The sequence below is a fragment of the Amblyomma americanum genome, chromosome 9 (assembly GCF_052857255.1).
Source record: "Amblyomma americanum isolate KBUSLIRL-KWMA chromosome 9, ASM5285725v1, whole genome shotgun sequence".
NCBI lineage: Eukaryota > Metazoa > Arthropoda > Arachnida > Ixodida > Ixodidae > Amblyomma > Amblyomma americanum.
In genome coordinates, this window is record NC_135505.1 from 48,808,929 (window position 1) to 48,831,595 (window position 22,667).

The following is a 22,667-nucleotide window of genomic DNA, read 5'->3' on the forward strand; positions in this document are numbered from 1 at the left end:
AGTATGGCTGGTGGTAGTCTTGGGTTATGCTAGTGTTACGGCTTACAGTGAATCATCTAAGAGGAAGTTATCCTTCGAATCCGTGTATGCCGACAAACATTTCCCTCATCAGCGTGCCCATTACAAAATCTTCCAGTATCGATTGGCCGACGGTGCGATAACACTCCATTTTCTCCGCATCGTAAGATATGCCCACTCGGTGCTTGCAGTAGCGTTCGTTAATGTACGGTAGCGTTACGCCGTAATAAATGTTGGGGTTATTGTCCCCGTCCAAAATGCGATACAGTTTGTTGTACGTCTCCTCGTCGTCTTCACGATGCATTAGCGGTAGCTTGTATGTTTCGGCCACGTTGTAGATGGCCAAGTTGTCTGCATAACACCCCCGTCGTTCGTCGGTCATCTTAAGTTTGCCCCACTTGTGCATCTGCGTGTCCGGCGTGTCGCTGGTTGCCCCGGGGTCCGGCAGTAGACCCATCTTGCGTCTTACAATGTCGTTCTTGTAGCGCGGTACGCGCTATAGAGACCTATAGAGGCCTATAGAGACCTCGTCCAGGTAGCAAAACGCGTTTTTATTGTTTTTGTTGAACATGGTGTGAGTAGACCGCTTTATGGGGTTTGGCAGCATCTTTGACGGACCGCCGAGACGACGGTATGGCTCCAACGGCGTGCACGACGTGGCTTCACATCCACTTTTTGTGAACACGAATCGACCGTTGCTACACGTCAAACCGTCCGGGCATGGGTAATCCACTGGAAGGGGTTCCCACGTTACGGCGTCGTCGCCGAAAAACTTAGTCATCGATTCCCTTGGCGCGCCAATGTTCGAGCAACTTCTGATAGGCGTACTTATTGATGTAGTAGTAATCGAGCATCATGGGCCCTGGGTCTGTCATCACGTATTAGTAGAGTTGTGCGATTATCTTTAGAACGTCAACTACCACACGCGTTTTTAGCTGAATTTCATCTTGGGAATGGCACCCGATGCCCAACGCTGGAGTTTTTACCAAGTCGTAGTAAAGAATGACGACACACACGTGTTACTTTGTTTCATCTTTTATTTAAACCTATAAGTACGCTTTGGTGATCTGTGAAGTAATGACTTTTGGTTTGTGCATCACTTATTACATATTTGTCAGAATGTCTGTACATGGTTAAATCTAAACTGCTTCCCCACTGAGTTGTAGACTGGCTGTAGTGGGCATAGGTCAAGGGAATATCTGGTGTCGAGGGCTTCGATGAACGATAGGTTTCTTGTAGGATCTTTGTTGAAGTCTCCTGTACAGACGAGCATTCTTCTGTCAGTTCGTTCCGGTAGACCATTGGCCAAGATGTTAAGAGCAGCATCATTTCCTGTTTGTGGTGAGATGTAAACACCAACCACAAGTAAGTCCAAGGCAGAAATTGCTATACACAGTGCTTCTCCTTGTTCCGTCGGTACTGGAGGCATCACAACGGTAGCTTGCAGAAGTTGTCTTACATATATAGCTACTCCTGCATTTCTAGTCTGGTCAACACGTCTGGCTGCACCCACTAAGTTGAAACCACGCATATCCAAAGGACACTCACCTGGGTAATATCCAGTTTCAGTAAAGACTAAGACATGAGCGGACATAAGCAATGAGTTCATGGCTATTTCCTGTTTATGAGCATCGAGTGATCTAACGTTCAGTGTGGCCAATGTAATCGTGCTGTTCGCCACCAACTGCTCACATCGATTAAATGCAGTGTCTAGCCTATGTCTCTCTAAATGCTCAAACTCCGCTTTGAGGAACCTGTCTGCATTAGGTCCTCTGTGTGTAAACTTATGGCATCCTTCCTTGTTGGTAAGATACAGCCCTTTTAGACTTGTAGCCCTACTCAGGGCTACATAGACAAGTTTCTGTGGATGGTTTGATGTGTACTCATACACGACAGCATCGAAGGTTCCTCTTTGAGACTTGTGTATGGTCATGGCGCTGGCAGGTATCAAAGGAAACTGTGTCCGCTTAACTGACATGTGCTTTACTAATTTTCCCTTCAGTTTAAACTGCATGGACACCAAATCTACGGGTATCCAGCTGTTTATATGACGACCGTACCTGCGCTGTGCAAGCTTTGCCTTAGCTATGAGGCCAACTCCAGGTGGACAACGTAGCCAAATTCTGCACGGTTCTTCCTGTGCATCATATTCAATCAGCTTGAGTGTCCCTACCATACCATTCACTAATCCGTCTGTAATATCTAAATTTCGTATCAACATGTACAGTTTCTCCACACACAAGACGACTAGTGAAGGCAAGTAGCCCGTCTCAACTCGACTAAAGGTTTCCAATGATCGTTTAGCCAAATCTTTCTCCTCTTGTGACCTGTGGCCAATTACCAAGTCTCTCGCTAGATGTTGTACTTTGTTTCGACTTGCACGGGCAACCTTTTCATTATATGCATCCACTTCGCTGTTGCTGTAGTACAGACAAACTGCGTCGGAACACTGCGCTGCATTATCCTCCGGGTCTATAAATCTAGATTCCAGTAGCTTAACTTCAAAGTCCTCCAACACTTCGCCATCACCAATCTTGGTTAAGAGAGTTGAGAAGACTGCGTCGCTTTGGCGGACAACTTGGGTTAGGGGGAAGTATTCCAGGTGACGCCACGGTAGAACATCTGTGTTATACAGGGCTCTACACGACTTTGGCAGCTTGTACACCTCGGATGCTCCAACGGGTGGCAGCTGCCTCATGTCTCCACGTAGAATGATATCGAAGCCCCCAAAGGGTTCCAACATCCTGTCCGGCCTTATTTCACGAAGTCGCCGGTCCACTTGTCGAAGCAGGTCCGAAGATAACATGCTGACCTCGTCGATAATGATACATCTCACTCCTCTGAACAGGGTTCGAAATGTGTTCAGATCCGAGGCAGAAAGGCCCTTGTCTTCACGGCCATTCCATTTTTCGTGCTGTTTTTAAGCCTTGAATGATGAACCAACTGACCCAGCAATCCTTCCTTTGGAACCATTGGACAGACTGCATTAATGGCAATGGGGAGCGGAAATGTCACTTGAGTCTTCAAATTGCAGCGCATTGTCGTGCCGCAGTTCGCACCTCACCCCTTCCATGTACTTCTGTTCAACACAACCTCATCAGCTCGGTTTACCCTTGGTCAACCATGCCCCACATGCTTGCAGATTTTTAACTTATTGCTTGTTATTGACTTTGATCAGCTTGGTATACTGTCTTGTTCAGCTGTTCATTCATTTATTTATTTGTACATGCTGCGAGCCACGACTTTGGCCCAAGCAGGAGGGCACACAATTATAAAAGCCATAAAACCATTAGCCGAAACAGCCACAAGTCATTTAAAGGACATAAAATCCTATATTCATCACAACACCAACACTAGGAGCTGTACAAAAATTCTCCAGCTCCTTCACAAAATATTTCGAGTCACATAAACCTAAAGGAAGGCGATTGCACTCCGCAACAGTATTCAGGAAAAAACTGAACTGAACCCATTGGTTCATGTGAACGTTAGGGCTAGGTAATGCTGATGTACATGTTTGGATCTTCATATATCTATTTACTTATGTTCAAGAAAAAAATTTGAACCGCTGCCTTCTTTCCAGTTTGGCCATCATAAGTTACTGTTTTTGTAATATAATGTGGAAGCAGATGATTGCATTACATTAGGACACATTTAACCTCTTTTCTGACATGATAAAATGTTGTCTTGTATGTTTCATCATGTGCAGCTGCCAGTTGTCAATGAGGCACCAGACGGCTCGGAAGTGCTCCTGTCATGGGAGGACAGCCTGCCTGAAGGAAGCAGAAGAGACGACCTCTCACAACTTGCGGCCAGCTCCCCCATTTGCAGTGCCAGTGCTGCAGTACCTGTACTGCATAGCATAGGCAACAGCAACGGGGACACAAGGAGAGCCAGTGCTGGCGTAAGCAGCAGTGCCACAGCAGGGGCAAGCAGCAGTGCCGGTGCTGGCACAAGCGCCAAAAGAAGGGCACCCCAAAAGAGCCGCCACAAGCAACAAGGATCTGCTATAAAGCAGCTAGTTGCCGTCCATAAAGGAGAAAGCGAGGCAGCAGCAAAGGCCAACCGCAAGGCACACAAAATGCGCAAGAAAAATGGCGCGCCTCCAGAAGGAAGCGAATGCCATAAATGCAAGCATGGTGCAACTGCTTACAAAATTTCTAGACCACAAAGAAAATAATGACTCGCTCAATAAAGAGTGATCAAAGCAGCTGGAAGTTATTTGATATTACAGCATGTGATAAGATGAAATATCTTTTACTACTGAAAGTTTTGTATTGTTTTAAACAGTGAATTGTATTGTGCGGGCTGGCTACCGTAGTAGCTTGCAGTATTAGCCCATGCATACATTGCAGGGGTACACAAGTGCAATAATCAAACAAGTTTGTTGCAATTACATTGCTGCTGCTCTCGCAGTAACACTCCACTTGCTTCTCCACTCAGAACCAATGGCTGTTGCATGTTCACCAGGAACTGTTTGCTACAAGGCTGATATTTTTCTTGCAACATAACTGGTATTTTATTGGGGGGAGGGGTGCAAGGTATAGAACAGTGTGAAATTTTGACAACAGCAAAATAGTAATGACATGAAATTGTTCACAGAAAGTGTGGTTTGGTTTAACGAGTTGAGATGGGAATGTAATGAAATTTATCACACTAAGTCTTTCAAAGCTCTCACCATTGTGTCACATTTACGTCACATTTTTGTGTTTGCTTTGTGTGTGGATGATGTGTGCAAAAATATGAAGCTTCCACCTGTGACCGACATGATTTCGTTACCTTCATGAGCAAAAGGAAAAAATTTCTCGCAACTATTGCTTAATCTTCAACTAGATATAAAATGTTCACTCTAATATGATTGTAAGTACCAACAGCTTTTCTGGTCAGAGGTATCCGCTTCCATTGGGCTAGCATCAGGTGCATGCAACAGCCTAGCGAAAAAATATGGTGATACCCAGGCGGCCCTTATTGGAAAGGTCTATATAGTGAATGCATTTCATTCACTACTGCTTTTAGAATAAAGTTGAATGGCACAACGGAACAAACACATGAAGACGCAGAGACAGAAATAGCGCCACTGCTGTGTCTTCCTGTGTTTGTTCCTTTGTGCCATTCAACTTTATGATGAACCAACTAACGCGTCAGCAAGTACTACTGCTTTCAGAAATAGGAGTGCAAGACTAAAAGCTTGTACTGCTTGACAAGGTACCAACAAGTTGCTGATTGGCAATGTGGCAAGACGATGGCCAGTTATACACGAAAATTATAACCAAACAGCAAGTGATAGAATAGCTGCCAATACGCAGACCATGTGACACAAACACAACAAAGAAAAAGGTAGTAAAATGGCAATGAAACAGCAACATAAACAGCGGTGCTCAACAAGAATGAATCGTATAAAAATTGAAAGCTCATGCTGGCATTTTAGTATCGTCTATGAGCAAAACTGCTTGAAGAAAGAGATTTGATTACAGGAAGTAATGAAATCTTCATTATTAGTTCATTATAGATGGTTGCATGTAGGTGAAGGTTTGTTTGTCATAAGGAGTACTAGTAGTTGGTGCAAACCACTTCGTTTTGTAATTTAGCCAGAGCCAATAACAGTAGCTATATAATGCGACTGTTTTCTGAAAGCCTGGCCCCTACGGTAGCTTTTCAATGGAGGTGTAAAGCAAGACTCGTGTACTGTGCAATGTCAGTGCATGTTAATGAACCCCATGTGGTCGAAAATTCTGCAGCCCTTCACTACGGCATCACTCATAGCCCAAGCCGCTTTGGAACGTTAAACTCCATAAGCCAACCCTATTTTATGAAGAACATGTAGGTTACGAAAATTACACTAGTTGTAACCCTCATAACCTTCACCCCAGTAGGGAGTATGCTTCATGTGCGTGCAAAGGTAGCCATTTAAGGTGAGCCCAACCCAGTGTCTGCTCCTTCAATAATGTGTGTGTAGCTCTGTTCAGGGCTGTTCCCTCTTGTTAGAGGTGTCCTGAGCTGCTCTTGAGTTTCCCACGGACTGGGTTCTAGCTCAAGGTTGCTTGGCTAGGGCGTCCCGATGGCCACACCTGACGTCTCTTCCTGGTTACTTGTGCACACCGGCTGAGGCCGCCTTTCATCAGCGCTTTGCACCACACCAAACTAGCTTGAATCACAGCGGTCACTGAGCTGCTCACAAATGTACAGCACACAAGCAGCACAGATTACATAACTGACATTGTGGATGTCACACTCAAGGCCCTTCAGCACCATTCTAAAGTGTGCCTTGACACGTCCAAAAGCATTTTCGACAACACGTCTGGCACTCGGCAGCCGGTAGTTAAAGGTCTGTGAGGGGGACCCAGAGGCAGTTTCATCAGGTGCATCTGCAAGGGGAAAGCTTGATCACCAGGAAGAATTGTGCCAACTCCCACACCTTCAATGAGCTATATTTCTTGTCGGAACAGCTATAAGAACCTGTATGTGTGGTCGACGACAGCAAGTAGAGCGACACTGTACCAACCCTTATGATTGTATTATTCAGAAGCTTCTTGCTTTGGGGGGCACACCTCGATATGACAGCCATCCACTGCACCGACACCTTGAGAGAAACCACAGACTGCTGGGAATGTGCTCGTAAAGCTCAGCTCGTGTTGGAAAATGCACAAATCGTGCTTCCAACTGCTCCACAACCACGCTGCAAAATTCGTGAAATATTAAATTAACTGACGCAGTGCTTACGCCAAACAAGTTGGCAGCAGTCCGCTATTCTGCTGATGTTGCGAGGCGGTACAAGCCGATCGCCACGCGTTTCTCCAGCGGAATCGCTTTCCGCATGTTGGTATCTTGCCGGCTCATGCTTCCACAAACAGCCACCATGTACTGGAATGTGCCGCGGTTGATCCGAAAGTGTTCTCGGAGTCCGCTCTCCGGAAGGTGCGGAAGCGTGGTCACGTACCACGAGTCTGGGCGCAGGTACGCCGACAGATTTCGCTCACGGACGGACAGGTGCGCCGCCGCCAACAATAAGAGCTTCGGCCGCCCCCGGTGTCACTTCCTCGTCTCTTCAAGCATGACAATTTCAGCGCTCAGCGCCAGCATCTGTACGCGCAGGCGTTGTAGTGCTGCCTGATGCGTCACGAACGCAGCCCAAAATTGAGCGTCGCCCTCGTTCACGACAGGCCTGCTAAGGGCCAACATAGGCTTGACACACAAGACGTCCGAAGGATCTTAACTACACAAGCACAGCACTCACTGTGAAAGAAAAGCCACGAAAATAAACAACGATAGCAATGAGCAGCGATGCGTCACAGCGAGCAGTCATGGGGAAAAGATGCTAAAGTAGCCAAATTAGAATGCACAGTCAGCTACGAAGTCGACTGTGATCATTGTTCCGATGTTCTCCGTCGCCAATAAAGGGCACATAAATTACAAAGCAATTTCACGTCACATTACCCGATCACTCGCAGCTGCCGAGTAAGCGTGGTTTTCAAAAAACCATGGCTACGCTCTGTGGGCTCAGGTGATCATCATTGTTACAAAGCAGTGCCGGGAGAATCAGTGGCCTTGAAAATTTGGGTGCTTCTGTGCTGCTCTGGCAGAAGCGCACCACCTATGTCTCGGAGATCCAACGAAAGCTGGGGAAGTAAGAGAGCTGCGTCAACCTCTACAAGATCCAGCTGTGAACCCCACGTTAAAACCTCACCTGGATAAAATTATATGCACATAATAACATTTCTTATTTCAGTCTAAGAAATACCCCGCAATAGTTTCACTGTAATAACGCACCAACAGGTGCTGTAATCATGCTGTTTGGTTTTTGCTTATTGGCCTAATAGTTTGCATATTTTGTCAAAAGATACGCCGCATGCGTGAAGGAGACCATGATCTGTTCTACAAGTTTTTCCGGATGATCCCACAGCTATTTGATGAAATGCTCGGATTGGTTTCTCCACACCTCACACTGGAGCACATTGTAAGAGAGCCCCTGGAGCCAGGCGAGCGACTAGCAATAGCATTAAGGTTTGTGGTACTTGAGTTTCCTTTGCTAGAAGTGTCGTTTTGGCAAATAGTAATCTGTTGATGTGGTGAGACAGACATTTGTACCCTTTTAACCTTTTATAGGTCCTAAAAACAATAATGGATCAGTGAGGGAGACTGAACCAGCAGAAATTTCCTTAGTTCAGCTAATAAGAGATAGCTTGCTAGGTGCTAAAAAAGTTTTTAAAAATTTAAAAACAAAGCCTTGCCCAGGGACAAAAAGCACCAAGGCACAGTTAAAGGAAACAGGAAAAAAAATGCAGTAATTAAGACATGGCATGAAGGGCTGGGAACTTTCAACAAGGAAGGCTGATGACACTGGAAGCCCAGGATGCAGCATCTGGAAACTAAAAAGGCGGAGAACAACAGAGGCAAAAAAGCCCAGAAAAGTAGAAATATGACAAAAGTAATAGGACATTACTGTAGATAAACGCTGAAATGACTAAGAAGCAGTGCGGCATTTGTGAGAAGACAGCAGTGAGACAGAGACAAAGGGGCGAGAAGGAAAGATATGAAAGGAGTAGCAGGCAGGCAGTCAATAAAAGAGGTGTACATGCTGCAGGCAGGAGAGCTGAGATGTAAACGAATGATAAAAGTGTTGAGAATGCAGGAAAATGGATACCTCAGCAATAAAAAAAAGAAGAAACAGACATACTTTAGAGGCAAAACGGCAATGGTCTTACTGCAGCAAGGAATGGCTAGAATAGTGCAGTGTTCAGAAAAAAGCAAACGTGCGTAGCACACTATAGCACTGTGGCGTTTTTCCCAGGAGCAAAACAATGGTAAAAATAAAATAACAGAAGTGAGGGCAACTTTAATGGTGAAGGGGAAAAAATGGAATAGTGATGTAGGTTTACACAGTGCTGTCATGTTGGTCATAGTGGAAAATTTTGAATGCATAAATATGCTATACCTGTAATCTAGACTGCAAGAATCTGGAAGCTTCACACTGTGAAAGTGCTTGGCTTTGCATATTTCTAGAAAAGCTGGTTATGAAACTGGGACACTCACGCACTGATCAAATACAATTTAACCTGGAGGTGCAAGGTCAGGCTTCTTCATGGATTGATTCTCTCCCTCTGGCTTGTAGCTATCTGGCTTTGGGGCGAGACATCTGCAACGTTGCACTTGCATATCGTGTAGGGGTAGAGACTGCAAGGCGTTGCATCCACGCAGCATGCCGGGCCATTTGGAGAAGACTGAAAGATCTTTTCATGCGGGTGAGGTGGGCATTTGCAGCAAAATTTGTCACTCATTCCATTTCCTTTCAGGTGCTGGATGGTGAAACATGCATGATTTCATTAATGTGCGCCCACTCTGCTATGAGGGTCAGTGTTGTTGGTCTCTTAGTGATGTGCTGTCTAATGTGGCAGTTTTTCATGTTCCGATCTTCATGGCGGCTTACGAGAGGGTCTAATACTCACTGTTTGCTAGTTATCTGTGCCCTGGTTTCACTGTCCCAGTTTACAATCAGCCAATCCAAAATTGTTTCCTTTAACTTATTTACTACTCTATGATTGCACTGCTGCCAGTTTGCACACAGATGAAGTACATGGCAATTTTAAATGCTTTACATTATGTACACTGCTAGCAAATATTAGGTATTGAAGTCATAAAAGGTGCAGATAGGTTTTATGCTTCAAAAGCAACTTTTATAAATGAAAGAGGAGTTCAGTATGAAAATAACTTAGAAATCTAACAGTTGTCATGTTTGTCACACTGCACGAAAGAACACCAATTTAAGAGGAGGAATTACAAAAAAATCACATTGCACATATCTGTTATTGGATGTTGGCTTTTTGGCACCCGACACATTGCAAGATTGCCACTGCCCACCTTACAACAGTGCTTCTGACTGCTTTTAGACACCTACGAAGGCAGAATGGGAACAGATTGTCCAGGATTTTGCCTTGCTTTGGCAGTTTCCAAACTGCTTGGGAGCAGTCGACGGGAAGCACGTGGCCATCATGTGCCCTCCCAATTCCGGGAGCAGGTACTACAAGGCAAACTGCACATGATCAGCAGATTGTTTCGACATTAAGGCTGCTTAATGACAAGCCTCCGCCTGTCTTGACAAAGCAACTCCGTGCTGTTTTATCTGTGCTATAAGACCTACTTTGCAGTGTGTTGTCAAGTGCTGTAATGACATCTAGCAATGATAAGAGAAATTGATGTACCAAAGGCTTTGCGTACCACCAAGAAGGGATGTGCTGTCTTGGGCAAAACATCTTCATGGGACCTTGTTTCCCATATGCAAACATGTATGTCTGGAACAAGTATGTCTGAAAAGCTGGAAAAGGTGTGCATTTGGATGCTTTAGCCTCCCTCTCGTCTTGCAGTTAGCAAGGTCAGCTTCAGCTGCTCTTGAGATGCTTTTGTGTCTTTCAAGTGCTTCTTTGCAAACAAAGCACTGTTTGATTGACTAGCTTCCTTGTTACGAATCCAGTAACATAATAAATAATGCAGTCAACAACAGTTTTATTACAGTAATTGTGCTCAAATATATTGTAATGGCACTGGCATCGCTAGTGACGCTGATGAAGATCTCGCTCGCGCCACACAGAATGCTTTCGGCAACTGCTGGCCTGGCCAGCAACGTCGACAGCCCACTCCACAGGCTCACCAGCCGCGGCTAGCCGAGACCTCAAATAGCAAACTTGAGAGAGATCGGAGTGTAGTTTGAAGCAGCTGGTGGAGAAGGTTTGCAAGAGACCGACGAATGCTTGCGTTGCACTTGCCGAACCATGGGTAGGGGCACATACGGTGGCGGCGATAGTGGAGAGAACGGTGTGGGGAGGGGCGACAACGTAGGAGCGGGCGGAGGGAAAGCCGAAGCAGCCATGAGGGGGCGATTCAGCCAGTGGTCATGAGTTGCATGGCGGTGCTGCATCTCAGTCCAAAATAGGAGTGCAGAGAGTCGGCGGGAGCTCCAAGGCTAAATATGCCGTCAGGCCCTTCTTGAAATCGGCGTATATGTCGGGGCCAAAAGGCAGCAACTGCAGCTTCCTTCGCTATCACACCATGCAGTTTATGTCTTAGTTCTTTCACCTTTTTTGGCCATTCTACAGCTGAACTTTTGCATATACCTCTAAAGTCAGCCAAAGTCACAAAAGCAGATTGGCTGCTTTCAGCAGCTGTGCAGTTCCCAAATTGTGGTGGCTTCAGCAAAGAATGCAGTGAAAGCATTCGGCAAAGCTGCAAAAACGTCGCAAATGTCGGGTGTTTATTTTGGCCTCCTGCTTGCCTTATTATTCCAAAGAAGCATTCCAAAGGGTCTTTTGTTTCATCTTAGCTGCGAGAATATATTTGAACTCGCATTCCGTCAGGAGGTAAGCGGACAGCTCTTGAACTGACTTTAATGTCACTAGCAATCTCTCTGCAGTTGACTGGGTCAGGAGATTCCGCGGGAATGTCTCCAATGGGAACAACTTCGTATTCCCACTTGTCTAGCCACCTGGAGGAACTCTCAATTACTACAAAGTCCTTGTATCCGATAGTGCAGCCTTCTGCTATACAGTGGCGGTTCAGGGCATCAAATATGTCATTTAGAAAAAGCGTAAACTCGACAGTTGGCTTTGCATTATAAAGTCGAGGTGCACCTCTGCGTGAATAAAACTGTATATGTCAATGATACTTGTGTACTTCCTTATTGTGGACACACAGGGAAGCGGTAATATGTTACTACCTCGCGAGAAAGTATATTTAGCAAGGCTTCGTATATTGAGGATTAGGCACAGTAGGAGCCAGTCGTCTGTATATCTTTTGTTTTCTTTGGTTGTGCACTTGGCAGCAGAAAAAAAGTAGCTTAAAAAAAGTAGCTGTGCTGGTGGCACATCAAGAGCTTGCAACTTTTCTGTGACGTCTTTGTCTTGTCACTTCACCATTTCCTTCTTGCCTCCCTCAAGCTGGTTTGTCAGAAGCTTATTACACTTCACAAGTCTTGCTCGTGAGCGTTGCAGCTTAACTCTCGTAAGGTGCAAGGCTTCAAGTCTGCTGCTGGGCAGCCAATGCAACTGTGCGCAGTGCTGACACAGCTAAGCATTTCAAATGGCGTTTTTGCTTAGATCTCATAGCTTGTCAGTCAGCATGTATCCTCAGAGTATCTGTTAGAGTACTGCATAGCCAACATATACCGCCTTCAGACATCACCAATGGGCACATATTGTGCCTGCATTTTCCTTGACAATCAGCAAAGGCGCACTGGGTAGCACAGAAGAGAAACTTTTCAAAATAGATCCTCCACAACAAACAGCCAAGCTACTAGCAGCAGTTAACATTGTGTCTACTTCGGAAACTGAACTGGCAAATGAACTGATCCCAACTGTACCACATGCAGCCGGGTTACCCAAAACATACTTGAACTGTCATGTTGCTTTTAACGTGCAGCGACTTCTTTGCAAACACGACACTGGACTCATCACTGTGCTTGTTGTTGAACACAATGTCCTTGATTCCCTGGGCATCGATTCAATGAACCTCCCACGATGATCCAGGAAGAGTCATTCTCGCAGCAGAGTTGAACAGTATTTCATTTCAAACAGCATCTTGTTTTGATCCATGACCGTGTTCGCTGCTTCTCAGTCGCTTTTGTCAACAACGCTTGTGCCAGTGCGGTCAGTCATTGCCGTTGCGTCATTGCGCACCGATTCAACATCGCAAGAGCCGCTATACTGCACAACAGTTGAGCAGGAAGCAACAGAACGAGCCTGTTGCTTAATGAGCTTCTGAGGGCTCTACTTTCTTCGACAAATACTTTGGTTCCCCTTTGAGAATAGTTGGCACCGCACCTTTCACGTGGCCCGCCCTCTCTTACCCGACATGAGCACATGGCCATCAATTTCAGCAGACCGAGTCTTTAAAATGAAACGTGGCATAAAGTGTCTCTCACACACCCGGTCAGTCCTCTGAAGCACTCTGTCCTTGCGCAGTATCGCCCACCTCCACGCTTCCAGTCTCGCTTCATCATCCGGCGGCTTGAAAAGGGAATACTCGCACGACTTATTTCCACTGTTGCAGAACAGCACCAAGCACTTTTTCATTCTGCAGCCACACAGTTCTTTTTCCTGATCAAATTACACACAAACAAAGAAAATATCAGTGACTTACTCGAAGGTGCCACGCTCTCAGCAGAGAAAAGCAAGCATGCGGGTGCCTGCGAGATGAGGGTAGGGCACTATTTTCATGCGCCGTCTCTCCTTGCTCCGAGTTACTAGAATGCTGCTGGTTCCTTTCCACAGAGCGCTTTGGAAAGTAATTTTTTTGTGTTTGTGTCTACTCTTTTACAAAAACAATGAAGGAATTTCATTTTATGCGTACTTTACAGCACAGCTTACATTAAATAATTCAGGATATCAATGAGCTTCTCAGCCCGGAATGCATGCATCCTAACATATCCGTCGCACCTGCAGTCATTTTGTGTCACCGTGGAGTCCCTGCAAGATTTTGTAGGAATTGCACAACAGATTCTTGCCTATTTGCTTGTAATGTATTTTTGGCATTCAGAGCACTGCCTCTGTACTGCAGGTTACAAATTGTCTTTCCTCAGGGGCACAGGAGTTGCCTACACTTTTCAGCATTGTAGTGTGTGTCAGGCACGTAACCGAGCAGATATCCGTAGCAAAAATTTCTTGCCCACTATGCTACATTTTGGCATTGATGTGACAGAGCTTCGGTACCACATTTCAACCACAATTTAGAACCAAAAGAAAGACGCTAGACAATGCAGCTTCATTTGAAAGTTTAGCACACTTCCAGTAGCTTTATTTGTAGCTCTGTGTGCCGTTCTGCTGGAATATGTCTCATTTTTTTTGCTAATGTGAGTGCGAATAGTTCACACTCGTCCTCCACCTCACGGGTGTTGAGCTTTTCGCAAGTACTCAAAGCTTGCATGAGTCTTTCGACATGCCCAACTAGTGCTTCATCTTGTGCGTCACGCTTCCGCTTGTGTCGTTTCCCAGGTGCAGGCTGAGCTGATGCTGGCGCGGAGGACTGCGACTGCGCACAAGTCTATGAATGCCTGTGGAGACTGGACCGACTGGCTCGATGCAGAAGAGTCCAGCGATGCCTGCAGCCGGTCCATCACAGACACTCTCCGCAACCATCTCCTGTGCTGGGCAGCTGTCTTGCTGCGCCGACATGGTGGCTGCCTGCGCTTGGCTGTTGTAGTTGCCTGAGGTCTTGTATATAAAAGTGAACATTTATATGTATCATAAATGTGTGTGTTGCAAGTCACTGTTTAAAAGAAGGTTTTCATATACGCATAAAAAGGCTTATTACTTCCACCCATCATATTTAGGTCATATTGTTCTCTTTGCAGAACAGACTGACCCTATGGTCGTCGAGTTCCTCATACTGTCACCTAATGTGTCTTGCGTAATGATTTTCTTGTGCATATTGTTAATGTCAATTCCCGTAACCACGTAATGGTTACAAAATACAAATGATAGCTCGAATAATTTCAGCCATCTGTCATTCCACATCATGACCTAGAATCTGGGTAGGTAAGAATTCTTGTAGAGAGAATGGCATGGTGTATGCCTGGTTGGTACAGATCTATTTTTAAAGGTCAGGTTAAGCAATTATGCATAAATGGCACAGAGAGCTAGAGAGGATAATTTTGCTGACTTTAAAGTTTTAATTCAGACAGGCCAAAGCAAGATACATATCTGCAGCTGCATCATTGTTCAAGCGGGCCTCCCCAAATGCACCTACGCTTGCAGTATGCGGGAGTGAGTTGAGCAGTGCAACACATTATCTGCCACTGGCTCCTCGGAAGGTTGTGATGTACCGACTTTGAAAGCTGTGCTCACACTTTTTGTGTAATTTCTGGCCTAAGCAATGATCTGCCCCGTTTCTCATTATTACCTCATGGTGCTATGCATAAAAGTTGCCGAGATGATAAAAGTGGTGCAGGGATATTTCTGAAGACAACAAAAATAAAAAATGGGCAAGAGAGTAGTGAAAGAAGCGTGACCGGTGGTCAGTAAGCAAACATTTAGACACATTTCGAGCACTTTCACAGTTTTATTGCACGGAAACCACACAACTACTCATCTTAACAACCTGTTTCTCAGTGATAGATTCGCAACACAACTGCATGTACAACATCAAAAAAAGCATATAGTCTTTTGGAATCTATTCCTCATGGGTATTAAGGAAACAGGCACTCAAGGGGAGAATGTATCTAAACAGTAACAGAACTGCACGTGTAATGTAAGCGCCCTTAAATGCTAGGGTATAAGACAACAATGCCAAATGCTTCCATGAAAAAAGAAGCCACTAAACAACACATAATATACAGCAGATGATATTTGTCCCACCTGTCTCCTCCCACACGATTGCTTCCGAAGGGCCGAGCAAATGGAAGCATATCAACTTGAAGTGCATCTGAGGTGCACGATTTTCATACACTTCAAATTAACTCGCTGTCGTTAACCGGCGGCTAAGCCTTCTGCTTGCCGAGCACGAGATCAGCAGCAGTAGGCACACTTGCAGTACACTTCACGTCGCAGTTGTAACCTGGAGTGATCGACAATAGCAAGCTCACGGCAGCTTGCGGCACATAACCATAACATGCATGAAGCATTTCCTTCCAACACATCTTGCATCAAATACAAAAAATTCAGGCATTCTTAGTAGGTGCAGTTGAAGTGGTAATACGATCACGTTACCGTCGGATGTAATTGCATTTTGGGCAAATGCCTTGCAATCGTGTCTAGTCAAGCAGCTCCTGTTTCATGCATGCACCGATTGCTGCCACAGCAAAACCAAGGCACTACATTTATTCCGTTTCTCGAGAATTTCGTTAAGGCAACAAAAATATCGGTGAACTTATGGCCTGGTGGTCATGGTGTCCTTTAGAAACATCATTTGTTCGTAATAGGCCCAACCGACTTCGCTGGCCTCCGTGCCCTCGGCGTCAGCACCGCTCTTTTTGGCATGCTGGTCCGCCATGAAAATCCGGCGGAACTTATCGCAGAGAGATTTCAACCACTTCTGTATGTGGTGAACGTTCTCTGCGTAATTGAAACCCGAGTTTCAAGCACATTTCAATCGTGAAGTGCTTGTCATGAGCAATGTGCCTGCTTACCTTCACATGGTGTTCCCGGCATTATTTCTGCCGCCACATCTTTCCAGGACGCTGCCGTAACGAGTTTATTTTTATGCTACTAGTAGCTGGCCAGCCACAGCGAGCGGCGCCTCTCTAAAGCTGTGATTAGGTGCGACATGTTTGCACAGGGGGCTATGTCACAGTTCGTTGAGAAAAAGAAATCAGTCGGCGCGCCACAGAGGCTCATTCCAGATATTGCAAGAACTCTGCCCTCTCATTAACCACAAACCAGCGAGCCACTTCCGGCGCGTGCGCCAGCGCACCACCAGGGCCTTACAGGCACAGACATCTAGCTAACGCGGGCACCTGCGCGCGCGTCGTGCTTTTCGCATGCGCAGACAGGATACGCGTAGGCTCGTGCGCATAGGCGCTCCGCCGGTACGCATAGGATGTGTCCATCGAGTTGGGGCTTTAGGCACAACTCTGCTGGGCTCAGGCGCAACTCTGCTGGGTTGGTGCCCCGCTGTGCTTGGCTGGAGTTTTGACCATTTATTTCCTTTACACTGGTTCTACTGTAACCAGCCTCTGCTATAATTGAAGAAAAAATAGTTATAACAGATCATAAACAAGGTCGAAAATTGAGAACATTAATGAGAAAGAAAATAACAGCCAAAAAACATGCAACTGCGGCTCTTGCACATCAAATGCAAGCTGGGCATCTGAAAGTGCAAATTCATACCATTCAGAGCAATGATGGTTTCCTGGAGGCCACAATTCAGCTGTTGTGATTCTTGTTCTTCCCCATGCTGCCTGTCTTTCGCCTTAGTTTTCATTCTTTTTCTTTCAATGCAAGCCAGGAGGTCATATTTATCCCCAGTTTCCTTTCGCTTTTTCAGCGGTTTTGCGCACTGTGTAGGAATAACAAAAACATTAGGCTGGGAAAAAATTTAAAAAGAAGCTTCAATATGCCATGACTTTCACCAAAAATAACTAGGATAACATTACCTGTTGAGGTTCTTCATCATCAGTGTCTCTAATATCAAAGCGTTTTTGAACACATAGTTGGCTTTTTTTTGTTCTTTCAATAATCTCCTTTTTAGAGTCTGCAGAAATTGTAATTGGCGAGATGTGAGACAATAGACCCTTTAGAAAATTCAGTCTGGCAACTTGGCAGGCATCATCATCAGCAACTTCCGTCGGCGCCTTCGCCATATTTTGGGCACCTAGAAGACGCACAGGTGCTCTGCTCAGCGTTTCACCAGTTTGCACCTTGTGGCGTCTACAATACTTGGGTTCCATTTGTGAAAGCAATGTCAGAAAATTTGCGGGGGTCGAAGGACCTGACCATCATCCCGGGTGGATTTTCGGAAAGGCTTGTGGACTCCTATTGTGATGCCCACAGTGTACGTGGTCCGTCCGGCCGCCTCTCAGCGAAGCTACAAGCTGGTATGTGAGACTTACTGCGATCCGTCGACAGTGTGCGTTGCCGTGTCATCCTGCAGGTACAGTATTAGTGCCTCTCTTGCGGACTTGCAAAAATTCGCGTTCGCGGTGCTTCTGCTACGTCCGTGCATACCACTGAAGTGCGTCCGCGCTGCACGTCAGTGGCAGAGAACACATTTAAATTTAGTTGCTAACCGCAGCATATATGTCTCCTCACTAGGAACAATATAAGCGTAGTGTGTTTAACAACTTTTAATGCACAGACTTGAACTCGGGCGTCATGTTGGGCGAAAAGGCAATACGAACGCGACCTCGTAATTAATGTTGTCTGAAGTCATGTTGATTAGAGAGCTCAGGATCAGTGTGCTACAGAAGTAACCAGAAATCTTGCCCCAGCTGTGCAGTGATTGCGTGCTGGGATTACCCGCGAAAACGCGTTTTTAAATTTCTCGTCTCTTGCTTCGCGGGCTTTAGTTCGGGCACTCTAGACAAGCCTGTGTCAGTATAGTGTTCTGCGCCAATGACTGAAGCGTGCTCCGTGGGCTGCTCTCTGTTCTCTTGGAACAAGCGTGTAGAGGGAGCAAGGGGGAAGCGACGCTACACGCCGGTGCCGTGTGTTTGTTAACTCAAGGCGCCTCGCCCATCTGCGCCGCTCGTCGGTCACGGGAGGCGCGCTGCAGCATAAACCTCTCGCCGCTTTGCCCTTTGAGATATATATCTCTCTTTCTTTGACTCCGCACATCCTTTAGAATTAGTTTTCCTTTGTCGAGAATCAAGTCTGTGGTGAACCTGCACGCTCAGAGCGTGTTTCATGCTGTCTGGCGAACGAGGCCCTTGCTACAAACGTATATTCATGTTGCTGCCATACAGGAGTAGCAGGAGCACCATAGTATACTAGTACCTGAAAAAATAAAAAAACAATAGATTGTGAGCTCCACATGTCATCATAATGCAGTTTCAAGCGAATGTAATTGTTTGGCATGTCTATAGTTCACCAAATAGGTTGCATGGAGCTATAATGGAAAGTGTACAAAAAACATATCAGTATGCAGGGGTCAAAAATTCCTCTAAGAGGTTGACATGAAATTTTTCCATTTATTTGCAGGCCTGATGAGGTGCATGTCAAGTGCACTTGTTTTCAGAGCCAGAAGAAGGCATCAAAGCCCTATGAGGTGTGCCTTTGAAAAGCTGCGGATCAGTGGCGTCTGCAAGATGCGGTTGCCCAGCTGGTGCTTGTGGAGTGTGTAGCCGCATTAAAGCTAGTGTTGCTACTTAAGAGCAATGGCTATAAGGAACCTCCACCAGAGGTAGCGTGTACCGAGCTGCCACAGCAGTGGAGGCGCCCTCGTAGGAGCCCACTTGCACCGCTAACTTTGGAGTTTGTGGACTGGAGGAGTGTGCGACAAGGTGGCCTCTCAAAGCCGATCAGCACCAGGTTTTATGATGCAAGACAGCACGCCCAGCCATTTGAGACCTTTCTTTAAGTATAAGGACACTTGGGGCAAGCATTGGTGAACTGTGTCCTTCGCCATTTTCAAGACGCCTTGAAAGCACTCAACTCGTTGAAACGACTTCAAAAATTGGGCCGACACCAATTGGCAGTCCTTTGCAGTATTTGATGCCTCTCGTGCCACATGGATTTCTAGTTCATGTGGCACCAGAAATAGTGTGCACAAATGCTGGCACTGCAGAAATGCCGACTCCACCACGGCTGTTTGAGTCGTGTCGCAAGTGGCATCTACAAGATGGGGATTTCTGTGCCGCTGAAGCAACCATTCTTAAGGTATGTGCTTGTTTTACCTGGAGGCTGGAGATAATCGAGTAAATGGCCTGCTGATCCACCTCGTGCATGACTCAATGAGGCCAAAGACGCTCTATTTGGCATTCCCTCAATGTCATCGCAACAAGTGGCAGATGGAAGGCAGTTAACAATAACTTAATTGGACTGGCCGCGGCGCAATGAAAATTAGTTGACACCATTGGCTTGTGTTGGGGGGGGGGGGTTCACTTGAGGGGAAGTGCCGCTTTTTTTCTTGAGTTGTATCCGACTATAGTGTGGCTTCCGTGTCGTGCTGTTTCTTTCATACCTTCCATGTTGAAAACCTAGGTGCCCCAAACCGCACAGCAGTCTGTTTCGTAACTGCTGAAAGAAATAAAAATAGATGGTCACCCATGAATGACAGAAACACACAAAAAGCAACAACTAGCAGCTGGTAGTTTAAGTAGCAGGTGTCCATTATAACGATTTCATTATTTCAGTTGCAGAGCAGCAACTTTGACTTCAGCATCATTATAGTCACTTAGATATTGAACGAATTGTTTGTACAGGCTACTGCTTCGGTGGTGAGAAAAAGTTCGGTGTGTGATTGCTAGACCACTTTGCGCAATATGGGCCTGAAAAAGTTGTCCCTTTTTTTGAGAACTTTTTAAGCTATATACACAAAGTGGTAGAGCCATAGCAAACAGCACTGCCAATATAATATACTTTAAGAGAGTTAAATGTTGCGCTAATTGGATTTGTGACAAATTATACATATTTTTAGCGCAACCAGGACAGGGACAGAAAGAAAAGAGACAAACACGAGCGGTCGTGTTTGTCTGTTCTTTGCGTCCCTGTCCTGGTTGCGCTAAAAATATGCATAATTTGGCAATATAAGTAAGTCTGAGGTGAGAGGTTATACAGGTGAACAGCTGTCATATCAATAACTACCTAAAATGCGTTTTCTTTCTAGGGTTTGCAGGAGGCCATCGATCTCAAAAAGAACACGAGGCAGCAGTCTGGCAGCGAGATGTGGAAGAGAGCCCGCGTCCATCGATTGACTGCTTCATCATTTGGGGTTGTGTTCAAGCGCCCTATGTGGACAGAGAAAGGCCTGCTGAACCTGACTGCAGAGAAAGACCTTTCCCCTGTCAGGGCTGTTCAGTAAGTGAGGTCTTATACCTGTGCTACACGGGTATGTTGAAATGACATTCGGGTCGAACGGCATTCGAAACTTGGAATGGCATTCGCAGTGGACTGACCCGCACGGTGCTACACGGCTATTCCAAACGCATTCGAAAGCTTCAGTATCCTGCCGCCAAGCTACAGGGGCGCTGCTGCCGTCAAGTTTTGCTTTAAAAAATATAGCACCAGCAATTAATTTGTACAATTGCAGTTCATTATAAAATTGATAATTTTAAAAGTTCTGTCTTTTTTAATAAATTTTATTCTTTATTCATTACTAAACTCCTCTGTTCGAACAGAAGCCCAAGCCCAGAGGCCGGCCATTTTTTGTGTGCGGTCTGTTGACTACATTGGGCTTCATCTCCTGCGTGTGTCGTTTGCTCTGCGTGTATCACATCTGCAAATTTCTGAGCATGAGCGACGACGAAGGCGTTCAGATAGCGTTAGGGATGGCTGCTATCATGCAGCTCGACTCTGAAATAGAAGCGGCAAAAGCCGAAGCCGATGAAATTGAAAGCAACTGCATTTTTTTTAAAGGTGTGGTCATCGGAGCTGCCATAGCTGCAAGGAGAGTTGAATGGAGTACATGGATGCTCCCTCGCATCGAAGGGTGGTACGAAATCATTGTGCCCCAGCTCAGCGAGCTGGAGTTTAAAAGGCACTTCCGCGTGACTCGCGCTACTTTTCGGTATACAGCCGATAAGTGCCGACGGATGCTGCAACGCATAGACACGAATATGCGCGAAGCTACACCGGTTGGGAAGCGAGTTGCCATCGGGCTTTTCAAGCTATGCTCCTCAGCAGAAGACAGGACTGTCGCCCTCGTTTTCGGTGTCGGGCGGTTGTCGGTGAACGCAATATTTCACGAGTTCTGTCTGGTGGAGGTGGAGGTTTTGGATGCCGACTGGATCCGGATGCCGACTGCACAAGGCATGGAAGAGCACATGCAAGAGTTCTTTACCGTGTCTGCATTTCCGCACGCAGTGGGTGCCCTGGATGGGTGTCACTTCCCTGTGTCGCCACTGGAAGAACACGCCAGCGACTACATGAATTACAAAGGATGGTAAGCACTTTCATAATTTCGTCACGTTTCATATAATTTCATATATGACATTTCTTTTTCGAGACTGCGATTGAATATGCAGCAGCGGCAAACTTTTATTCCTTGCACCTTCCTACTGGGTACCTAAATAAAAGCCGTGATTGATTGCCGCTAATCCCAGTGGTATAAAAGCCGAGAGGGCAAGTAAAATCAGCCATCCTTATAGCCTCCTGAGTGCTTTCAGTTCAGCTACTTTACTCCTGTAGTCGGATAGAACTGAAGAACGCAGTGGCTTTTCCCTTCCAGTCACTGTGGAGTAAAGAAGGTTGGGGGTCGTTTTTGTGCTGTGTGAACCATTTTTAATGGAAAGAAAGGGGAGCTAATGTCTTGCCTTGATGACATTCCCCGTCCCCAGCTGTATTGGCCGTATAGAGTTGTGGTATCTGTGCAGTGTTTGTGTCACATGTTCACTTGTGCCAAAACTCTACAGGTACAGCATAATCCTCCTGGCTCTGCTTGACCTCCGCTACCGGTTCATGTTTATCAGTGTTGGCTGGCCAGGACGCTGCCATGACTCATACGCCTACCACAGGTCAAGCCTGTCAGGCATCGTTGGGGGACCACTCCTGCAGTCACCGGTTGCCATAATCAGTGGCACAGCAGTGCCACCGCTCATTCTCTGTGATCAGGCATTCCCCCTCACTCCAAATTTAATCAAGCCATTCAGCCACCGAGGGCAGCTCAACGAGGCAAAAAAGACATTCAACTACCAGCTGTCAAAGTCCAGGCGAGTAGTGGAGAACGCATTTGGCAGGCTGAAGGCGAGGTTTCGCTTTGTTATGAAGCGCATGGAGTGCACCGTTGGAAATGCTCGGCTGGCTATACGTTGTATCTTGCACAACGTGTGCGAGTATTTCAGAGATGAGGTGCTACCACAGTGGCATGCTGAGGCCGAGGCCAGTGGCATGGTTTTTGAGCAACCAGCGCACTCTACTGATGTCATACTGGGTACTGGACAAGCTGTTTGGGAAGCAGTTGTGGAATTTTATCGGCAGCAGTGAATGTTGGGCCCCAAACAAAACATTTTTTCTCAATACTCTTCAACATGTTTTCCCGAGCAGTTTGTATGTATTATCAGCCACAAAAGTTGCAGG

General features: G+C 46.1%; 1 long non-coding RNA gene across 4 annotated transcripts in view; it reads left to right on the forward strand.

Moving 5' to 3' along the window:
* The window catches only part of LOC144104435 (uncharacterized), a 70,392-nt gene extending 56,159 nt beyond the window's left edge, over nucleotides 1-14,233 (forward strand). For all 4 annotated transcript variants that reach the window (XR_013308527.1, XR_013308528.1, XR_013308530.1 and 1 more), the window contains one exon: nucleotides 13,992-14,233. This is a non-coding gene — a long non-coding RNA (uncharacterized LOC144104435). The remainder of the gene's footprint in view (nucleotides 1-13,991) is intronic.
* Nucleotides 14,234-22,667: the final 8,434 nt, after the last annotated feature.